Source organism: Phoenix dactylifera, chromosome 2 (genome assembly GCF_051530095.1).
Source record: "Phoenix dactylifera cultivar Ajwa chromosome 2, Ajwa_hap1_PhDact_Kaust_v1.1, whole genome shotgun sequence".
NCBI classification, from domain to species: Eukaryota; Viridiplantae; Streptophyta; class Magnoliopsida; order Arecales; family Arecaceae; genus Phoenix; species Phoenix dactylifera.
Genome location: NC_143191.1, coordinates 7,137,815 through 7,150,687, shown reverse-complemented (window position 1 = coordinate 7,150,687; position 12,873 = coordinate 7,137,815).

Sequence of the window (12,873 nt, the reverse complement as noted above, 5' to 3'; positions counted from 1 at the left end):
GAGCCCGAGCCCGATTACGAGCCCGAGCTCGGGCTCGTTCTGGAGCTCGTAATTGAAATGAGCTTTACGAGCTCAAGCCCGAGCCTTTGCTTTGCCAAGCAAGCCCGAGCCTGAGCCCAATATAGAGCTCGTTACCGAGCCCGAGCTCGAGCCCGAGCTTTGTGAAACGAGCCGAGCCGAGCTCTCCCAGGCTCGGGCTCGGCTCGGCTTGTTAACAGCCCTACTGGTGGTCAAGACATGATGAGGACGTGATCACGAGGAAATTCCTCATGGTGATTGCTAGTTTGTGGGTCCTTTCTATCAGTGGGACCTGCTGCAAATTTTTTTTTTTTTGACCTTGTTTTACGCTGCACACGATGCCTGTTCCACCGGAGATGAGGGAGTTAAGCTCCCTGAGCACCTATTTCTTGTGCTTCTATTGAGGGAGTTAAACTCCCTGAGCACTCATTTTCAATGCTCCTATTGAGAGAGTTAAGCTCCCTGAGCACCCACTTTAAGTGCTCTTGTTGAGGGAGTTAAGCTCCTTGAGCACCCATCTCTAGTGCTCCTATTAAGGGAGTTAAGTTCCCAGAGCACCCATTTTCAGTGCTCCTATTGAAAGAGTTAAGCTTCCTGAGCACCCGTTTCCCGTGCTCTTGTTAAGGGAGTTAAGCTTCTTGAGCACCCGCTTCTAGTGCTTCTGTTGAGAGAGTTAAGCTCCCTGAGCACGTGCTTCTGTTTTTCCGTGTCAGTGACCTCCTCTTCCACAGCATCATTGAGCATAAAGCAGTGCATCAAACCGTACCGTCATAAACTTGATGAGTAAACTTGGCAGGCGCGGTGCTGCTCCAAACTCTAGCAGCAGCGCGTCAAACCGTACTGTCAGAAGCTTGGCAGATAAACTTGGCAGGCACGATCTCGCTCCAAACACTAGCAGCAGCGCGACAAATTGTACCGTCAGAAACTTGGCGGATAAACTTAGCAGGCACGGTCCCTCTCTGGATCATGGAGGTGTACATCTGCATGGCACCATCCGAGTCCTCAATCTTCGATTTTATTTCCTTCCCTGACTTCTTTATCATTCAGTTTGAGGTCTTTTACTCTTCTTCTATGGTGTTTTTCTCTACGAGCATCGTTAAGCTTCAGTTGTCTTCTCTCTGAGATCTATCTTTGTTGCGAACGTCTTTACCAAAGCTCATCTTCCCGGCATCTTGCAATCTCTTATTTCCAAACTCAGGTTGGTGTCTACTTTACTACCTTGAGTTTGAGGGGGGATGTTAAAATCATATGATTGATTAGGATCATGATTGACTTATGATTGATTGTGCCAAAATTAGTCGGCCTTATTAAACTTTATATTGATTGATTTGTGATTGATTATGCCAAACTTAGTCGGCTTTACCAAACTTCGTCAGCCTTCTAGTCTATATAAAGGCTGCTCCTATACATTATAACAAACTGGCAGAAATACAAATCTCTTCTCTAATTCTTTAATTTTAATAAAAACTATTGTTAAAGGGTTGCAAAGGCAAACGAAAAATTGTACTTGTGTCTCCATTAACCAAGCGCAAGCTTGAATGGTAAGAATTAATGCAGTGCTTTTTATATATACCTTGATTTGTATTCCCTACATCTCAATAACAAATGATATAACACATAGTGGCTAGTCATCTCTACATATAAAATCGAAGTTTCAAGTACCTCAAGTCGTTGATGGAGAAATCGAAGCAACTAGGCGACCTCTCTGACCTCCTTAACTTGGCCAACGGGCACGACCACCACTTGGTTAGAAGGGTCCCTTCCTGCCACCAATGGGGGCACCTCGGCCTCTACTGCAAGGACCTGATCGGATCCGGCCCGACCAGGAGCGGTGGCCTCAATCGGGGCGGGCTCTCCCCGCTCAATTCCAAGGCCGAAAGCGACTCTGGCCTTCTTTCAAACTGAACCCCTTCCGGGGCGGCCCTCCTCTTTCTGTACTTGGCCATCAGTGTCTCAACGCTGAAGATCATCCATGCGATATCTGATGACAGAAGATCTTATTAGAATCCAGCATGGGAAGGAAAAAGAGCAACTAAGCTACTCTTACCCTCGGAACGAGTTGGACTCAGACCAAGATTTACTAATGCCTCCTCGCCGAGTAGGTCGAAGAGCAGTGGAGTTCCTTCTAGTCCGAGCAAACTGTCTAAAATTTCCTACTCGGACTGCGACAACTGTGTAAGCCTGTTATTCGCCGAGACCAGCGGAAAGCTTCAGGTTGGATTAAACCTCCACGATCGCTCGAAGGAAACAAAAAAAAACTTATCTTTCCACCCATGGATGAAAGTAGGAATGCCCCCGAAAAGATTACGGCCTCTTTGGGAGGAGAACGAGCTGAGTTCCGCCATATGGCAGGCCCTAAAATGGCCTTAGCAAATCTTTCTGCATTGCGGCACTAAATACCGATCATTATGAAGGGTGCTCCAAAGATCGGAACATTAATAGTTGGCCTCTTGCATTCCATCGGACGAGATGCTTCGGAGAATGGAGCATTAATAGCCGGCCTCTCATGTTCCATCAAGCAGGGCGCTTCAGAGGACAAGGCATTAATAGTCGCCCCCTTCCCATTCCATCTAGCAACCCCTTAAAAAGGAATGCGCACATGAAACACTAAGAAACTCCCACAGCGGATTTTGCTCAAAGTGATGTGGCAGCTCAAGCCACCTAAGCCCGGCTCCGAAAGCCTGACTCAAAGCCCTCAGCTATAAAATGCACCAAGTATCCCCTGCTCGGCATGTGCGTCTTCACAACCGCTGGGCCACACCGCAGGATGACCAACAATCCAACTACTTTCTTTGTCCAAGCCAAAGAGCGACTCGACCTCGGAAGTCGGGGGGCAAATGATGGGGGGTGAAATTGTTGGGAATTGTGTCCCAAAGCCAATTTTTAATTGTAAGAAATTAGATTATGTATATATTTTATTAAAATGAATAAAAATTTATTCTGGCAATTTTCTATTCATCACAAGTGTTACATCTTCAAATTGAACTCCTGTGTATTGTGATGAAGTCCTTAGGACTAATTTAGTGGATAAAAGAAGTTTTATCATTTAGTCCTTAAACCAGTTCGCGACCAAATGATGAGCTGTCAATTGGACGACAGCTATGTCAAGTATAGGTCGTTGTGTGTCATTTAGTTGGTTGTCCTCTTAAACCAAGGAGTGTGGAGACACTGTATGGCATACAGATGAGATGTAGGAGTACATCATCACTGAACAGTGACTCACCTGCGTAGCACTCCACTGTCGGGAGTTAGCTCGCAAAGCATATGGGCATAAGTACCCCTTAGACTTAAGACTGTCACGGTGACTTGCAAGCAACTCACTGTACTTAGGCACTGGATGACCTGAATTTCTAATTCAGGGATCGGAAGGATGCTGGGTGCAGTCAAGTACTCGCGAAGTCTGTGTATGAGTCAAGATGGGATTGACCGCTCCAGATTTTAGGAGTTGATGTCTCACTGTATTTCAATTCAGTAAAACCTTGGCCAGGGTAAACCAAGTGATAGGTCACTTGATTTGATTATTTGAAATACACTATGGATGACCGGACCCGGAGGTCGACAGTCCACTCTGAGGTCATCTTGAGCATCGATGGTCATAGGGATGAATTATGCAACAACCATACGTCTAGGTTCTTGAATGTTGCTTTGCATATTCGACCTATCCGGACGTCGGGTATCATTGCTAGATGGTCACCTCGATTAGTGCATGAAGTAGTCCATGTACTACCGGCTTAGTGTTCGAACCTATCGGAGTCACGCACATTAGTCAAACTAAGTAGGAAGGTCTTGACCCAATTTAATTAAGAATTAAATTGTGGGTTATTTGGAATTTGGTTCTGTCTATGTTCAGCTAGCACTGAACATGAGGTACATGCTAAATTTTATGGATGAACAACTAATTAAGTCTGTATTTCGGGTCAATCAAGTTTCAATTAATGTAATTGAACTTGATCAGGACTCAATTGTTGAGATTGGATTTGATTGGGTCTAAATTAGTGCAATTGGGCTCGATCACGATTTAATTGGAATTTAATTTCGTATTTATTCTGATTTAAGTCGGATTTGGATCGAGCCGAAACTGGACCCAATTGAATCCTCCATGAGTCGGACTCATGTGGAATTTTTCCGGATCAAAAATCATTCAAATGGGCTGTCAATTTGGTTTAGAACCAAATAGGCTTGCTTTATTACAAAATGGGCTAACCCATTTTCTATTTGGCTAATCCCATTTGAATGGTGAACGGCTGACTTGTTTTAAACTCCTGTGGACCCATGGACCCTTAAGCTCATGGACCCTTAAGAGATGCTTATGAGCCGCGATGGAAAAGAAACGCCTGGGAGCAAAAACAGAGTCTTCTCCATCCTTGGTTCAACGCCACACCGTGCCACCATCCGGACTCCGTTCGGCTTGCCGTCTAGACCGGAATGTTCGGTTTTGAACCGGCTACATTCCGGTTCATTTAGATTTTCGAAATCTGGCACGTTTTCATGGATTCACTAGTTTTTTCCACCGTTTGTTTTTGAAACAAACGTTATGAAATTCATCATGAATGAATTCTTTAATGCTTGGCCAATAACGCCTCTTAACTCCTCTCAGCGTTGGCCTATTTGTAGGCCACCGTATCCTCTTAGAAGAAGAGAGGAAGAGAATTTTCTTGAGAAGAAATTGTCAGACAGAGAAGGAGATTTGATTCTGTGAAGAAGAAGAAGAAGAGAGAGGAAGGAGTCCTTTCTCTCTGGTGGTTTGGAGTTCGGCCCAGATCCAGTGTTCTCTCCTCCCTTCCATTCCCTCTGTGATCAGGATCAAGAGACGGGCGTCTGTGGCCCAGGCGTGCTGCGAAGAAACGGGAGAAAAGAAACCGAAGAAAGAAAGAAAGAGAAGAAAGAAAGAAAGAGAAAAGGGAAGGTCCTTTTTCTGGATTTCTTTTCTTTCAAGGGTCCTTTTAGCAAAAGATTGTTTTGCACGAGTAAAGACATCATCCAACCTTCTTGCGAAGTTTGACGTGCATGCGAAGTAGAGGGCTTGCAGATCCGGGCCTCGCAGAGCTACCTTCAGGGATCTAGATCCGGATCCAGATCCAGATTACCTCGACCAACTTCCGCTGCAGGCTTGAGGTAATTTTTACATAAAAAATTAAATTAAATATTTATAATTGTTATAAATAAAATAAATAAAAATTTTAAAACTGATTTTTCATGCCTGGCGTTCGATTTTATCGGACAACTCGAGAGATTTTTCCCTTCAGAAATATCATCCTGCCCACAACAAAAGGGCCACCCAATTTCGGCCCAAAAGACGCCAACGCAAGCCAGACAGAGCTTCGATCCAGGCCAGAACCAGTCCGACCTCGGATTCCTTCGAAAGCTCCTTCAACCTCGGATATTCGTCCGACCAAGTTCGGGGCGTCTCCTGTATTCGCCGACTCGCCCGACTAAGTTCAAGGCATCTCCTGTATTCGCCGACTCGCCTGACCAAGTTCGGAGCGTCTCCTGTATTCACCGACTCGCCCTGACCAAGCTCGGGGCGCCCTCTCCAATGATACGCCCCGATCCTTGAGCTCGGGAAGCTCCACCGAGCATACCTTGGAGCCTGGGATGCTAGGTTAGCCTCAACACCCGTTAGGTCGTCCTCACCAAATGTATGATGCGACCTCTCAGCGAGCTCGGCCCTACCAACGGCCGCACCCACATGTGCGCCTACGTCCTCCTACGTGGTCGTACGTAGCGACGCCCCCATGCCATGCTATGCTTGTTGGCCCACGACAGCTAAGGATAGCGTCGTGCTACTCCGACTATACCCTGCTACGACTGTCAACACCTTATTGTTCCCAAAAACGGATGTCAACACACGTCACCAGCAAGCTCTAGTTGTGCGCCATCCGACTTAGAGCCATTCCCTTTCATGATGAGGACGGGCAATACTTCCGCCACTTGGGCCTCTCTACAGGGACTATAAATAATCCCGTCAGGTAACACCTAAGAGATTTTTGGCTAAACCAACTGAGTTCCACACTAACTTAAGCGTCGGAGGGCCCTTATAGGAAACACTGGTGAGGCTTTGTGCAGGTACACCACCATTCAGGATGCAGTTTCCGTCCTTCCCTTCCACACCCTGGCGGCTCCCCCAACTCCTCCGACATGGTCATCCTCGGGCCAGATTTGAACCACAACACCCCTAATGATCCCTGATATAATATATATATAATATTATATTTTTTCATGCTTGTCCAAGCTTGACTCAAATAGCCTTTGACAAGCTTTTCTTTTTTTTTTTACTCCTATATATTGAAGAAAAAGAAGATATGGACTGACACCTATATTAATTTAATTAAATAAAAAAAGAACTCACCGTCAAGTAACGGCGAGTTCGCCCTGCTCCTAAACGGACCGATTAACGTTCTTCTCTTCTTCCTTCCGTCGTTTGAAATGGGGAAGGAATTCGAGCCCTAGCGGTCTCCTTTGGAATCCAAGAGGTCATCTTGATGCAATCCGTTGTTTAGGGGTGCGTTTCGATTCATTTCTGCTTCTTCTTCTTCCTGCATTTTTTGATGTTTACATGGATGGCTGGGTTCTCTCTCTCCAATTCGGTGTTTTCCTCCCGTTTTTGGAGGATTTTGGGATTTTCATGGTCTTAGTTCGATAAAGATCTGATCTTTTTGGTTGTGTTGGATTCCTGTTTCAAAGTGCGTAGAGGATTTCCAAGAAATTAATGATTTTAGAGTTCTTCTCTCTCGTTTTCGGAGGGTTTTGGGGATTCCATTGCCGTAGATTGTCAAAGGTCTCATGTTTTTCGTTATCTATTCCAAAGGCCAAAAGATGTTGATGACCATCTTTTTGATAGCCATGCTCCCTATATTTCTTTGTGATTCCAAAAAAGGTTCTTTCTTTATCCATGTCATTTTGACAAAAGATGAAATATGCTTCCTTTCTCCTGTGGTCAAAATCCATCTAGCCTTTGCTCTTGCTGCTAAGTTTCACAGCCCATTGATTCTGGTCACTGGGGAGCCACTGCATCTTCTGACGCTAATCAAAACCTCTCAAGGTCTACACGTTGGAATGCAAACTGCAACCGAGTTAGCTGAATTCCTTGGAGCTTTTACCAATACCTGAGGGGTTTTGTGGATTGCAAGCGACTATTCATCGCTTTACAGCCGCTGGAAGAGGGATTCCTCAACAGCTGGGGCCAGAAAGGATTCGACCCCTGTGGGCCAATTTGTTATGACGAAAGATCGAATCTTTCTTGTTTCCAGTGAAAGGATGCCCTACAAGCCAATCGCAATATGTATTGTGAAGAATTTTCTTTTAATTTTCCAAATCATGTACATGACATTTAATATAAATAAATGCATTGTGTTTCATCATATGCTGTTGATTATATTTGTGATGAACCTCTTAAATTAAGGCAATGATTTTAAGGCTATGATGAGATTATACTAGTGAGACCTAAAATCCTAAAATCCTAATCTTAAATATTCTCAGTCATTGGTACATTGAGTCGGAGATCAATGTTTACCGGAAAGACTGACACATCTTATGTATGCTCAATGCAGAGGGTGATTGATCTCACAATCACTTGTGTGGAGACACTAATACAAAGATGTGGGTGCTCATTAGAGAAATGAGTTCACTGAATTGACCTACAAAGAGAAATCTTATGAGGTCTTACTTACATGTCAAAAGATGATTCTCTTAGTGGGAGTTGTGCAACTAATCATTTGACCTGAGATCACCATTGTATCTTGTACACATAAATCCATTTTAGTTTCTACTCATTCATGACAATAAGTTATGTACGAGGTCTTCTGGATATGGTGGAATGTGTACGAAGGTTATGAGTAGGTCAACAAGAAATTAATCACTTCTAGTAAGAGAAGATCGCATCCTATTTATTCTAATCATATGATAATTCAGGAAGCCTTTGATCAAAGCACAATGAAAATTAGAAAGAGTTTCTAATGTTTCATTATTCGAATTATCATTAGAAGATTGAGAAATATTTGAATATGAAATTAAGTTTGACATATATTCATACTCATATACATATTCGGGATGCAGTTTGATTAAAGGATTGAATTGCACGGTAACTTGCCACTGAAGGGTATTTTTGGTATTTATATCAAATTCCATATTTTTCGGATAGACATGACACATTGCTAGATGTCAATCTTGTCTTATAGGTTTGATCGAATTAAAGAGTTTAATTAATTCGATCACCAATTAGAAAGGATTCTAATTGTTAAGTTCGGGTTCGCGCAGTTTGGACTTAAATCGATTAGAAGAGTTCTAATCAAGTTGGGTCAACTCGCACTCACACCTATTGCTGGCTAAGTATGGAACCCAATGGGTCATACACAAGAAAACTTATTAAGGATCTAATTGGATTAGATCATGTTTGCAAGATAGACATCCTAGCAGGTGTTGCAAACCCTTAGCTCTTGATTCGAATTAGATTCGAATCCGATTCTTAATTGATCTAATTTGATTAGATCATGTTCTAATATGGGTTAGCCAAGAGTTGGCACCTAATTGGCTTGGTTTGAGTCTAATTGGATTAGATTTAATAAATCATTCAATCTAGACTGTTAGATCTTGATCTACCGTTGGATGAAGACATAATGGAGAGTTGGTTTAACCCAATTGGATTGGGTTAGAGGATGGCTACCATAATTGACCATTGGATCTTAATTCCACCATTGGATGAAGACATAATGGGTCAAGTGAATGGCACCTTGCATTAGAGCCCTTGGATCATCATCATGAAAGATCAAGAGGTGAGGCGTGATGGACATGTGATTAGCATGTGATGTTGACTTGGTCAAAATATGGCACCACATGAAAGGACATATCATTTGATACACCTCCTCACTTGATCTACGCCTCCTCTTATTTGATATGGCCCTTTAGATGATGCCCTTTCATGAGAGGATGTGTGGATGGGATGCATCCCTTAGAGATGCATCCCTACACTTATTATAAATAGGCTAGCACTCCATGGGTTTCATCATTCCAACTCCACCCCACTCCTCTCTTCTTTCTTTCTTACATTAGTTTCTTTCTTTCTAGCATTGCTTCTAGTGTGTTCTAAGCCAAGACAATGTGGTCTTCTTTAGGACAAAAGGATTAGAAGTGATTTTAGAAGGTTAAAGAAAAATAGAAAGAAAGGAAAGCAAGCTATTAGAGTTCTTTAGAAGAATTCTGTATTAAGGATCAAGTCTTTGGAGCTTAAGACTTAAATCAAGTTTTCGTGTGGATCAACGTTGGAGGGTGAACACTTGGGCACCTAGTGGAAATTCTGCACATTGGATTAGCGTTAGAGGTATTCTTCTATTTTTGATAAAATCATATTATTTGATTGCTTCCATTAAGGTGATCTTGGCTTATAAAGGTTTTATGTTAAGGAATTTTATCAAGAAATTTTTAAAATTCCTAGCTTCCTTCCGCTGCACATTATAGCATCCTAGAACCCTTCATCCAGGATGCTTGTTATAACTTTAGCAGGAACTTTTGCTTACCATTCTTCATAAAATGAGTGGTCCTGCTTTCTCTCATGGCAACCTTGGAAACCGATTGAGGTAAGTTTCCATCTATATCCATTATTAACTAGTGGATGGGATGAGTCCCCACGTTTTAATTTAAAAAAATATATAAAGAAGCACCTAGCAATCCCCTTCTTTTAGTACCAATATTAATTTTTTTAATATAATAAAGAGTATTTGTATTACAGATAGAACTTAGCAAAGTTTAACTATCAAATTAGAATTTAAGAGATATACTTTAGGTTACATAGTATATGGTTGGAATGAAAAGGTTCTATTTTGCTTGATTAGACAAGTAAAAGATCCTCTTGGGTATAGATAATTTGAACCAAAGAACGAGATATGTAATTTTATATTTAAGCATGACAAGTATTAAACAGTAAACATTTCTTTCAATACAATCAACAATTGTAGCATGAACTAATTCATCTCTAAAATCCATAGATCAACTTGTCATATGGAAAAAGTTGCTTAGCTCTTTCCATCAATATTGCAACGGAAAGTGATTAACTATTAGGAATGCTGTGATGCATAAGTAGGAATTGAGACTTGTAATATTCAGTGCAACGATTCCCTAAGAAAGATCCTTCTACGAAGTCTCATGTTATATACATAATAAGAGAAATAGATAGAGAGAGAGAGAGAGGATTGAGAATTTTGCATACTGTTTCATTTTGGTACTATAGGGACCTTGTGGTGCTTAGATTTTTTCGCTTTCTAAGAGAGTTAGGAGTTTGAGTCATTTGAGTTTGTATCTGGGGCTAATACTTGAGTTTTTTTTTATAATGGGAATTACATTATTAGCTTATAACTGAAGCTCCTCTTAAAGGCTGAGTCAGTGGCCAAATGGCGCCACTTTCATGGTAGGAAAAGTTAGGATTTAGAAGTAGAACCCCAGCTTAGGCCCATCCAAGCTTGGCCTTGTAATCAAATTGATATTATACAATATTATACTTACACAAAATTGATAGGGCCTTTATCTTGGCTGAGATGCCAATTTATTTGTAACAATGCCTCGTGTATATGTGAAATATCAGCTCTTTTTATCTTGAAGGGTATAAAATATCAAGCAAGATATCTGAGAATACTGATACAAAAGACCATATTTTAATGGTACCCATGTATCAGGGTCGTTAACTTATGGAGATGATTCTTTTGTATATCCCTCTCTACCAATCGATTCTGGGTCATACGTCCAATTGTTCTTTCCAGTTAATTCATTTCCATGCAGCATTGCCCATCTATTTGGGGCACTTAATCATACCTCATTTGCCAATCATTCCTAGCTAGGTCTATTTTTGATGTTCTACAAGCTTTCTCAAATATAAGAAATCTTAGAATCCATGGTAAACACCACTATTTGTTTCATTTTCCAAATTACCAGAATTCTCTTGGTTGAATCAGAACAACACTAAAAAGCATCAAAACCAATCATTTTATTGATATGAAATATTATCAAACTTGAGCAAACACTGAAGAATCCAGTGAATTATTCTTAAAATATTGCAGGATTTTTTATTTTTCAATTTCTAAAGAGGAGGTCACTAAAAAAGAAGGCTCAATTACCAGATTTCTAGGTCTGAATTCAAGAGCATTTCACAAACCCCTTTGCATAACTGGACAGAAAGAGCAAAAGAAAGATTTCATTGTATGAATCCATTAACTGCATGTCGAAGCCCGATGTCAAGAAGAAGAAGAAGAAAATGGCAAACTGGAAAAAATAAAGTAATGATGGATATGATTTATTTGTAATTAACATTATAACTTCATTTGGGCATGTCGATTACGTCCCTGGTAGTTGTAGTTTGCATCAGTGGACAGAAAGAAACAAAATAAAAATTTCATAGGTCGATAGGATCAAATGCTTTCATGCGTGTCTTTTCTGATCTGTTTTTCTGTGAATGTTCCGTGCCTTCTTTTTTTTTTTCTAATTAATTTGCTTGGCTACGTGGAAGCTCATCGACCATCAAAGAAAAAGCAGCATATAAAGAGACCAATTGAATCTGTAAGACTGCTTTAGAATCGTATGAAGAGACCATTTGAGAAGCCACCAAGAAACCGCAGGGCATTGCCTTGTCGCTCGTAAGAGGGCGGCCGGCCTCTTGGTTCGCCACTTGGGCATCTTCCTTTTTTTTTTCTCTTTTTAATTATTCATGATAGCTTTGCATTTGGATAATCACAACTGCTCATTTCTATTATCAGTTCCATTTATCGAGTGCTCATCTCAATGCATCGCTATAGAAACAAATCTTTTGCCCCAGCAACCAAGCCATTTGTTGCATAATTATCTTTCTTTTAGAAAAGCTCCACGATGTACATCACTAAATCCTATGCCATTCATAAAATAAATCACCAAATAGCCCATCAAACAAGCATGGCTCTCTGCAATTCATAATGTATGGATGATGAAGACTAGCAAGTTTCTTGATGCTTCGTGAATAAACTAGTCATCCTTTTTATTTTTCTGGTCAGAAGTCCTTAGTCCTATTCATCCATTGGTCTTGTGACTCTTCTGTGCTTCCCGGTGCCCTCATGTGTGATGCACATAAGGCCCTAGTTAGGTGGCTAAGCCAGTCAAGTGGACTGGGCCAGTCCAGGGTCTCACACATCGGTCTTGTGACTCTTCTGTTCTTAAATATAAAATTTTGTTAACAAATTGATCTTGGAAAAAAGAATTAGTGATCTCTATTTACAATTGCCGGCTCTCTAATGTACAGGTGTTGTGTGCTAGCAATTTTGGAAAAATTCATGTGTAAGGTCATGCCATCCATTTGGCCTGCAACTTAGTCATCTGCTGTTGTTTATAAAAATCTATACGAAAATATTTTATTATTTTTCTTTTGAGTAGCGAAGGGAGGATTCACTAAAAGTAAATTTTACAAATCCAAAGAAAGTCCAAATGTGCTTTTTCAAGTCTTGAACGTGATGCTTGGGCATTGTTCAGTCTTTTTTTTTCAATAAATAAATAACTTATACGACTTTCCCATTGCTCTCTTCGACAATATGTGTTACATTATTTAATGCTTATATATCTTCCTAGGAGATTATTATGTTCTTTAAGCATTGCTTATTTTAGACGAATCTAATTAAATATATAAGTAGTTGGGTAAGCTTTCTATGTATTAGACTTGTTTAAAATTTTTGGATGTGTTTGTGGAGATAATAAAGCCCGACCCAACATTAAATATTAAATCTTTGATTAAAAAAAAATTATTGAGCTGGTTAATGAGCGGTGCCGGAAAGCAGCATTCTATATTCTATTTTGACAAGTTGGCAAGCTTGGTAGATCCTATTTGTGCCCTCTTGCGATTGGCCCGCC